Source organism: Nycticebus coucang, chromosome 20 (genome assembly GCF_027406575.1).
Source record: "Nycticebus coucang isolate mNycCou1 chromosome 20, mNycCou1.pri, whole genome shotgun sequence".
NCBI lineage: Eukaryota > Metazoa > Chordata > Mammalia > Primates > Lorisidae > Nycticebus > Nycticebus coucang.
Window position 1 is genome coordinate 60,518,608 of NC_069799.1, and position 10,973 is coordinate 60,529,580.

At 44.2% G+C, this 10,973-nt stretch overlaps 1 long non-coding RNA gene across 1 annotated transcript; it reads right to left on the minus strand.

Moving 5' to 3' along the window:
* Positions 1–371: 371 nt before the first annotated feature.
* Positions 372–10,330, minus strand: LOC128573043 (uncharacterized). Its single transcript, XR_008376303.1, has 4 exons — positions 10,118–10,330; positions 4,041–4,131; positions 2,753–2,934; positions 372–563 (listed from the first exon to the last, which is right to left on the minus strand). It is a non-coding gene; the product is annotated as an uncharacterized LOC128573043 (long non-coding RNA).
* Positions 10,331–10,973: the final 643 nt, after the last annotated feature.

The window sequence follows — 10,973 nt, forward strand, 5'->3', positions numbered from 1 at the left end:
AGCGCACGACCAGCGCGCAAATCCCCAGTCCGCATCCCTGCGCTACCCACGCAGAGAAAAGCAGTAGGGATGTGCGTTTGAACTTGAACGAGACACAACTTTATTATGATTTTTCACTATCGCTAGCTTTGAGAGGTTATTTTATATTTGAGGATAATAGCACCAACTGCCATTGATTGAATTCTTATACCCTCGGGCATGGCATTACCCACATTATTACATTTAACCCTTAAAATGATCCTGTGGTTTCTTATCCCCATTTTCTTTTTTTGTGTGTGTGTGGTTTTTGGCCAGGGCTGGGTTTGAACCCGCCACCTCCGGCATATGGGACCGGCGCCCTACTCCTTGAGCCACAGGCACCGCCCCTTATCCCCATTTTACAGAGAGGAAAACTGAGGTTCCGGGAGCTGAAGAGTCCATCCGAGACTTCTAGCCCCATTGCGTGTTGCCGGTTTCTCCTTTATCCCTGTGGAAATATCTACTGAGGTTAACAGCTAGTTGTGGAAGGCCTTTGTAGGTGGGTGGAAGTGAATGTTGCCAGCGTTTCCACGGGTGGAACAACTCTGTAGGGAGAGAGAAAACATCAGTAATGGGGTTTTATTAATTGCAGCGTGTTGTATGCTCAAATGGCAAACATCATAACAACTTGCATTCCAAAAATGTTTGTGTTTATCCTCATTTTACAGAAAATGAAGGAAGGAAGTGGTTGGTTACACGGAATGACTGAATCACCCTGGCTGCCGTAGGGACTGAGCCCCAATTCCTGAGTCCTTACATCATTTCTTTGTCCTCTCCAGGAAGAGGTACTTGATTAAAGGGAAGAAAACTTTTTCTCTAATAACACACTGGCCTCACCTAACTCTCTGCATCTTTAATTAATGTTTACAAAGCACTTTAATCTACCAACATGCTAGGTAATTAGACAAGTATTATCATCTCCCTCTTTCTGAACCAAATCCAGAAGACAATCAATTCTGACAGCCCTTAATCTTTGATGAATAATAAACCTAAGCGTTCTGGTGATGTTCTTGTTTCTTTCTAAACTTCTTAAATTTTTGTCATTTGTGTTAAATGTAAATGCATTTACCATACTGTGACTTAATAAAATAAAATAATAGGTGTTTACTATTAAAAACCTATGGGTGACAGGCAATTTAGGCAACTCCTATCTTTTCGGAACTCAGATCAAGAAGAAATATATTTGGATAAATGCTTGCCAGAATGATTTTTCTTTTTATTGTTGTTCGTTTTGCTTGGTTAAGCTTTCGTTGTGAATCTTTTCTTGTACGTTAAGAAGAAAAAAGAAGGAAGAAATGAAAGGATGATGGCATTAGGAATAAAGAGGGGGGAAAGAATGAGGCTGACAAAGTTCCAGCTCAGAGCCAGTGGGGGAAATAAGGCCAGCCCCGGCTAGCATGTACCAGATCTTTGTGGGAATTATGGTCAGCTGGCCATCCTGTGGGCCAGTGCAGACCTAGCCAGGGATCCGCTTAACTGCTGAGCACAGCCCGGCTCTCTGTCCTCAATGAGCCCCCTCGTCCAGGCACCTTTGTCCAGGTTCTGCCAAACCACACACATAAAGGGACTAAAAGTTAAGAAAGGACACCAAGTGAGGGTTAAAAAAGAAATGGTCTGGGGGAGGGGGGGAGGGCGGGCTTTGTATGTGGTATTGTTTTTGTATTATTGTTTTGTTTTGTTTTTGAGAAGTCTCACTCTGTTGCCCAGGCTAGAGCTCAGTGGCATCAGCCTAGCTCACAGTAACCTCCAACTCCTGGGTTCAAGTGATCCTCCTGTCTCAGCCTCTGGAGTAGCTGGGACTACAGGCACCTGTAGAGTTTAAAAATGTTTATATATTTTGACCCTATAATTTCATATCCAGGGCTTCTGTGGAAATAATCAGAAATAATCATAAAGATTTATGCATAAAGATAAACACTGGTGGCTCAGCGCCTGTAGATCAGTGGCTATGGCACCAGCCACATACACTGGAGCTGGTGGGTTCGAACCCAGCAGGGCCTGCCCAACAACAGTGACAACTACAACCAAAAAGTAGCCGGGTATTGTGGCAGGCGTCTGTAGTCCCAGCTATTCAGGAGGCTGAAGCAAGAGAATCACTTAAACCCAAGAGTTGGAGGTTGCTGTGAGCTGTGATGCCATAGTACTCTAACAAGGGTGACATAGTAAGACTGTGTCTCTAAAAAATAAAAAAATAAACACTGGCTCCTTTTTCATACCATCAGAAAATTAGTAACAACCAAAATTAAGGAGAAGTTTAAATAAACTATTATGCAGTGGCTCAGTGCCTATGGCTCAAGTGGCTAAGGCACCAGCCACATATACCTGAGCTGGCGGTTCGAATTCAGCCCAGGCCTGCCAAACAACAATGATGGCTGTGTTGTGCCCAGATCTCGAAATCCCCCACAAAGACCACCAGGGAGCTGAGTCTGATGCAAAAGCAAAAGGGCCTTTTATTGCAAGTTCGAACTTGGGCTCCTGGGGACTCCGTTTCAACAGATCTGAGCCAGGAGCCCTGAGCTCTGGAGCAGGGGCTTCTTATGGTCCCGCGCAGCTGGTGGGCGTGCACAGCTTGAAACAAAGGGGGCCCTTCTGGATTGGTTAGGTGGGGGTCCCTGATTGGTGGGCGGTTGTCTCATGATTTCAGGGAATTACCTGGGCTTGCCTGGGCTTGTCTGGTAAGTAAAACTTACTGAGTGAAATACGGGGGGTGGGGGTGGGGGGAGCAAAACTTAACTCTTAAGATGACGCTGGTCTGGTTCTTTCAGTGGCAACAAAAAATAGCTGGGCGTTGTGGTGGGCCCCCATAGTCCCAGCTACTTGGGAGGTGGAGGCAGGAGAATCACTTGAGCCAAGGAGTTGGAGGTTGCTGTGAGCTGTGATGCCACAGTACTCTACCCAGGGCGACAGCTTGAGGCTCTGTTTCAAAAAAAAAAGAACTATTATGCAGCTATTAAAAATGAGAAATTGTTATGAGTACAAGAAAATACCAAAATATATTGTTAAGAGGAAAAAAAGAACATTGTAAACTTATATGTAAAGTTCTTATTTTAGCTATGGAAAATGCATGATTTATGGAAAAACTAGAAGGATATATCAAAAAGATAACAGCTTTTTTTTTTTTAATTTTTGAGATAGAGTCTTTGTTGCCCTGGTTAGAGTACCATGGCATCATCATAGCTCACAGCACCCTCAAATTCCTGTGCTCAAGTGATCCTCTTGCTTCAGCCTCCCAAGTAGCTGGGACTACTTGCGCCCACCACAATGCCTGACTGGTTTTTAACATTTTTTAGTAGGATCTTGCTCTTGCTCAGGCTGGTCTCGAACTCCTGAGCGCAAGCAGTCCACCCATCTGTCCTCCCAGAGTGCTAGGATCACAAGCGTGAGCCACCACGCCCAGCCTTATAACCCTTATTTATAGGACTGTATGCGTTCCAAATTGTTTGTTGTGACTATATGATTTTTATAATGAACAAAAACTAATATGTTTTATTTTTTTAGAAGAGACAATAAATACCAATGTGTATAGCACAGAATCTGCTTTATATCTAACATTTAATAAATATTTGGTAGATGGATGAAAGGAAGAGAAGGAGATTGATGGATTTCAAGGGTAACTTGTTTGTGAGGTTTCCTGATTTAAAAAAAAGAGAAAAATAGTTATTTTGTTTCTGAAGAGGAGGAAATTATGACCTGGAGGGTTTGGGTGACAAGTTTAGAGAAAAGCTATACAGGCAAAACGAATGGTTTCACACAGCCAGACGGTGACTGCTGGGCTACCTTGTCCGTTTTCCCAGGTCGTACTTTGAAGGAGAAACTTATGTCTTGTTTTGTTTGATTGTGGAAGAAAACGGTAAGTGATATCTAAGTTTAGTGATAAGAGTTCTAAAAGAGAAGAAAAACTCTAGAAGGTCCCCGGTGAAAAACAAGTGCTGCTCGTGCAAAATTTAGGAACTGCTAAGTGACTGAGGTCCAAACAGGGCAGAGAGTATGGGATGCCCATTCATTCTTCCTTCAAAAATTACCTGTTGTTGGTGATGAGCCAGCTGTTACTGGGGGTAAGGTCTAGAACAGGGTGGGGGAATCCGTTCATGTTGGAAGGCCTCATTAATTTAGCTGTAATCAAATAAAGCCACATTCAAGAAACTGCAATTAGATATACTAAAAAATGTACATTATTTTGTAAAACTTTTTTTTTTTTTGGTAGAGACAGAGTCTCACTGTACCACCCTCAGGTAGAGTGCCGTGGCGTCGCACGGCTCACAGCAACCTCTAACTCTTGGGCTTAGGCGATTCTCTTGCCTCAGCCTCCCGAGCAGCTGGGACTACAGGCGCCCGCCATAACGCCCAGCTTACTTTTTTGTTGCAGTTTGGCCGGGGCTGGGTTTGAACCCGCCACCCTCAGCATATGGGGCTGGCGCCCTACTCACTGAGCCACAGGCGCCGCCCTATTTTGTAAAACTCTTAACTACTACGTAATTTAATAATTTCAAAAATTATGCCTGTAGCCCCAGCTATTAAGGAGGCTGAGGCAAGAGACTTGCCTAAGCTCAAGAGCTGGAGGTTGCTGTGAGCTGTGACATCATGGCACTCTATGGAGGGTGACAAAGTGAGACTCTGTATCTATAAAAAACAAACAAAAAATTTAAAAATTTTGTTAATTTTTATTTTCTATTTTTTTTAATTTTTTATTTATTTATTTTTTAATTTTTATTTTCTAGACAGTCTTGCTTCATTGCTCTTGGTAGAGTGCTGTAGTATCATAGCTCACAGCAACCTCAAACACCTGTGCTCAAGCGACCGTCTTGCCTCAGCCTCCCAAGTAGCTGGAACTACAAGCACCTTCCACAGCTCACTATTTTTATTTTTATTTTTATTTATTTATTATTATTATTATTATTTTTTTTTTTTTTATAGAGACAGATTCTCACTTTATCCCCTTTGGTAGAGTGCCATGGCGTCACACAGCTCACAGCAACCTATAACTCCTAGGCTTAGACGATTCTCTTGCCTCAGCCTCCCGAGTAGCTGGGACTACAGGCGCCCACCACAACGCCCGGCTATTTTTTTGTTGCAGTATGGCTGAGGCTGGGTTTGAACCTGCCACCCTCGGTATATGGGGCCAGTGCCCTGCTCACTGAGCCACAGGCGCTGCTCCACAGCTCACTATTTTTAGAGACAAGATCTCACTCTTGCTGGGGCTGGTCTGAAACTCCTGAGCTTCACTCACCTCAGCCTCCCAGAGTGCTAGGTTTACAAGCATGAGCCAACACAAGCAGCCTAAAACTTTGTTAATTTTAACTTGGTTAATTTTAAAGTTAAATTACTTTGTAATGGCTTTGTCATGTCTGCTTTTTGTCAGAAAGCATTTGAATATTTGGTTGCAGCATGGAGGTCTGAAGTTTCAGTTGATCCTGTGGATGGGTGTCGGTCATATGTGTCCTTAGGGTGTCTTGAGTTGGGTTAGGTAGGAGAATATAGATTTGCAGCATAAGTTGTTGAAAAGCAAGAAAGCTTTTGGGGCATGTTGTGAAAGGTATGGGTATTCTATTGCACTTTTTCATATTTCATTTGGCAATTTCTTTCTTTTTCCTTTTTGAGACAGAGTCTCACTATGTTGCCCTCAGTAATGTGCCATGTCATCACGGCTCATAGCAACCTCCAGCTCTTGGGCCATAAGCGATTCTCTTGCCTCAGCTTCCCAAGTAGCTGGGACTATAGGCACTGGCCACAATGCCCAGCTATTTTTTTGTTGCAGTTATCATTGTTGTTTAGCAGGCCTGGGCTGGATTCAAACCTGCCAGCCTTGGTGCTTGTGGCTGGCACCATAACCACTGTGGCCCAGGTGCTGAGCCCCATCTGTTTTTCTTTAGCTGCCTCAGTGATACCAACTAGGTGAGGCTGAAATGCGAATTTGAGTATGATGTCAGGATTCTCAAAGTCAGAGAATCTTTTTTTTTTTTTTTTGTAGAGACAGAGTCTCACTTTATGGCCCTTGGTAGAGTGCCGTGGCCTCACACAGCTCACAGCAACCTCCAGCTCCTGGGCTTAAGCGATTCTCTTGCCTCAGCCTCCCGAGTAGCTGGGACTACAGGTGCCCGCCACAGCACCCGGCTATTTTTTTGTTGCAGTTTAGCTGGGGCTGGGTTTGAACCTGCCACCCTCGGCATATGGGGCCAGCGCCCTACTCACTGAGCCACAGGCGCCACCCAAAGTCAGAGAATCTTTTATTGTATTCTCCAACTAATAGGTCTATAACAGCTGCGTATTCTTCAAACCATTTACATACACCATCCTGCTCATCAATGACCTCTGCTAACTGGAGAAAATGGTCATGTGAAATTTTCTTTTGAAGAAGTATTTTGAAAAAAAGATAGCTTTTTCCAAAATACTTAGATTTTTTGCCACATTATCATATACATATACAGACTTTACCCCTCAAAGAAATATTCGCGGTGTTTTGATTTGACATTATATCAGACAGAAAGGCTGCATTCCTATAGTGATTGTTTTTCAATAATTTACATTGTTGATTCTGCTCATCATAAAATTTAACTACCTGTTTTTGGACAGATAAAATTTTCCCTAACACCTGTTCCTGGGATAGCCAACACACTTAAGCATGACACACTTAATGTTGGGAAATCCACATGGAATATCTCATTGTTCAATGATGGTGTGTTACAAAACTGATAATGCCAAAGTCGCATTTGGGTGACTATAGTTACTCATACTTACAACTTGTTGCAAAGTGTCACTTGAAATAGTAGCTTTAGCACAGAGATTTTGCTATGCAAGGTGCTATGAAAAGAAAGAACATCTGGATCTTTTAATACTTTTTTTGTCTGTGCAATAAATCCTTCATGATTTCCTATCACAGAAGGTGCATCGTCTGTACATATACTCACTACATTTACCAAATTTGGTTCACATTCGTGACATTTGTCTTGAAATTTGCCTAAGGTATCTATTCCCTGTATTGTTTGCAAGAGTGCCCAAAGTGAGTAATTCTTTGTAGCAAAGTCTTCTGTTATGACCTGAACAAAGTTTAAAACCTGCCCTGAGGTATCAGTTGATTCATTCAAAGCAATTGAATAGCACCCGTTTTCCTTCTGAAGTATTGCATGAAGTCGTTCTGTTAAAGTTGGAGGCTAATTCATGCTGCTGGAGTAGTTATGGTTCTCATGAGAGGCACTTGCTTGTACTTTGCAATGTGATTGATATCTAAGCACCCTACAACTTTGATAACTTACCCTGTTACATTTCTACACCACTAAATGGCTTCCCTATTTTTCCCAAGTCAATAAGCTACTTTGGAAGTTGCCTCAGTGGTGTTATTTCCAGGTCTTATTGCTGCTCGAAAGAATTGTCTTTGCGTTTGCATTCCATCTTTTCATTTCTGCAATACAATGTTCATGCCTTTCCCTCTACTTGAAAATACTTGTGGTCCCGGGTGGCGCCTGTGGCTCAGTGGGTAGGGTGTTGGCCCCATATACTGAGGGTGGTGGGTTTGAACCCGGCCCTGGCCAAACTGCAACAAAAAATAGCCGGGCGTTGTGGCGGATGCCTGTAGTCCCAGCTACTTGGGAGGCTGAGGCAAGAAAATTGCCTAAGCCCAGGAGTTGGAGGTTGCTGTGAGTTGGGATGCTACAGCACTCTACTGAGGACGATAAAGTGAGACTCTGTATCAAAAAAAAAAAAAAAAAAATCCAGGGTGGTTCCTGTGGCTCAGTGAGTAAGGCACTGGCCCCATATACCGAGGGTGGTGGGTTCAATCCCGGCCCCAGCCAAACTGCAACAAAAAGTAGCCGGGCGTTGTGGTGGGCACTTGTAGTCCCTGCTGCTCGGAAGGCTGAGGCAAGCGAATCGCCTAAACCCAGGAGTTGGAAGTTGCTGTGAACAGTGACGCCATAGCACTCTACCAAGGGCGATAGAGTGAGACTCTTATCTCTAAAAAAAAATAATAATAATACTTGTGGTCCCAATGAGTGTTATGCTGATGAGCACTGAGCTTCCTGAAGGTTGATACTGCAGTATCACAAAGCGAGCAAGTCATCTGATCTTTAGCAGAAATAAGATCATGTTGCAATTCCTAATCCTCATTAAAAAAATCTGTTTTCTTCCTTCAGTCTCCGTTTGGCCCTCTTTGACATGACGGGCTGTTAAGCAGACAGAATTATAAAATATTGTCTAGCTGGGTAACTATTCACAAATTCTACTTCAGACAGAAACAAAGTGCATCATAGTCAAAAACTGATGACAGACCATTGGCCCCATAAACTCTCCCCAACCAGCCTTCTGTGGTAGTGACAATATTCAGGCCCTGGGGGAAGTTAGACCTAAATCATGAGCATAGCAGGGTTAGTTTAGCCCTTGTGGTTTCCCAGTGTTCTAAGAGTGCCCCTCAATGGGGAGGATTATTTCATTGAAACTTATTTTATTCTTTGGTATTTTAAGTATGCTCACTATAAAAATAAAATTAAAAGATAAACAAAAGGGTATTGATAAAAATAAAAGGATTTGTTCTGTAAAATTGGATTCAATCAACAGGCCGCACTTAAGGACCTAGAAGGCCAGAGGTTCCCCACCCTGGTCTGGGAGCTACAACCATAGACGGTGGAGATAAGGGTCCTGTCTGGAACTTACAGCTAAGAGGGGATTGCGAGGAAACACAGGCAAGAATCACACGATAAACCTGTTAATCACTGACAATCTATTAATCCACAGGTAGAATATAAGTGATTCTGTAAATGCAGGGACAAGTAGGATGAACTGCATTCCCCAGACATAAGCCTCAGGGGCAATGGGCGGTTACCACTTGGCTTGAGGACAATGCATTTTGCTTCTGCTGATCTGTGTGACTGGCTTTTGGTTTACAGATTGGGGGGAGCCTAATGCAGCCACACACAAACCTTTCCCCTTCTCCTCTCCTCCTAAGACAAGGATACAAAGGATGTGGCTAACCCACCCCCTGAGAAGTTCTAGCCAAAAGTTCCTACACTGACAGGCAAGCCCACCCTCTATAACCCTATATAAAAGGGGGTTCTAACTGTGCCATCTTTGCACTGCCCAGCCAGGTCACCCTCCCCTTTCAATAAACCTGGCCTGAACATCTCTTCTATGGCCTGGTCTCTGGGCACCACCATTTAAACCTTTCACAGATAAAGTATGCAAAGCTTGCACGATTTTGAAAATGGCCTGGGACCCTGTGGTGTCTGGGGAGACTGGGCAGCTGCTCTTAGGAGGCCTAGGCATTTAACCATTTCCAGCTTCTGCCTGCCTTCTGTAAACCCTATTCCCCACCCCCACACCCCATGTGCTTTGGGAGTGAAACTTGTTTCCAGGAGATTTGCATATGGGTTGAAACTTACCAGGTGAGTGCTAGGTAAGAGCAGGGACCCAACGGCTCAGTCCTGTTTGGGATATAGACATACGCAGTGCCTCTTAGGAAAGGGAAGATGAGCTCAGTGAGCCAAGGAAGGGACATCTGTGGTCTGTGCTACTGTTCTGTGAGGTTGAATTGGTGTCAACTCATTTCTGTTAAAACATTTTATTATACCAGATATCCAGGTGTGAAGGCCGATATTTTTTCGTATAACTCAATTCTGACTCAAGACATAATTTCCTCTCTGATCTGACCCTGAACTTAAGTGTGTTCATTTCCTGAATTGTGAGTCAGCTCTTCTCCCCAGACCAGAGTCAGGACCGAAGAATCCTGGCCAGATCGCTGACCATTTAGCATGACAGCGACACCCAGATAAGCCCTTCAGCTTCGCAGACCAGCACCCAGGTCCCTGAAGGGCCTATAGGAGTAACAAGGCTTCTGGGCGCTGGTCGCCATTGTATTTCCAAGTTGCAATATAGGTTGAAGGGGAGGATGGAGGACTCTTATTGACAATTCTTGGAGAATTTTCACATTTTATTTCAATTTCTAAATTGATATATAGAATTTTTAAAAGATGACAACTTTTCCTAGAGAGAGTCCCAATGTGAAAAGAAGGGGGAACTCACCCCCCAGGCTTATGATTCACCATCAGTGATACAATGGTAAGTGGAATGTTTCTTGTCCTAAAAAGCAAACCTAAGAGCCCAAGGTACTTACCATGGTGTACATTTCACATTCAAGAAGTCACCGGGCACCAACCACATCTTCTCAGGCCTTCCTGACAGCCAGCAAGTCTGAACTGGCCCTTCCCCAACTATACCCCCAACCCCACTCCCTTTTCCATTGGAGGGTCAACGTAGTCAGCATTCACCTTCAAAGTCCAGTAGGGGAAGGGAGGAGGATGTATTCCTTGCCTGGCCACCAGGACAAGCTCCCTTCTGATTGTTTCAAAGTCACCTGGTTAGGACTTCAATCTGCATTTTTCCTTTTGATATTTCATGACCTGTATTCACAGGTTCCGCCCACTCTCAAGGAAGAGGATTATGCAAGGGTGAGGCACAGGCTGCCAGTCTTGGGATTCCACCTATCACAAAGGAAAAGGGATTCCTTTAATCCTTGAGCTAAGTAAGCAGAAGAGTCCTAAAACAATCTCTCATCCAGATTGGGGTTCAGCAAGTTGGGGATACTGGCATCACTTTCCCCAGCTGGACTCCTGGTAAGGTACAAATTCCACAGATACCCTGGAGCCAAATGGAGCTGAACTGGGTAAGAGAGATCACAGGGAATATTCTGGGAGCCAAGGAGGGTGGCACCATATCTGGTCCAGTTTCCTCCTCACTGAGGTATGGGGGCAGCCATGTAAGACTTGTAAGGGGCAGATGTCACAGGTGTCATGGGGGTCTGAAGGGCTGGAATCACAGTAAGCCTAGGAAGAAGGTGGGGCAGCTCCACCCACCCACTTTTCCAAGTCCCAGGGACTGGCAGGGGGCCTTCAGTCTCCAGGACAACACCTGGAGCAGCCCAGAAAGTTACATGGGGACAGGGTGGGAGGGGGCTAAGGGGCTGGGCAACT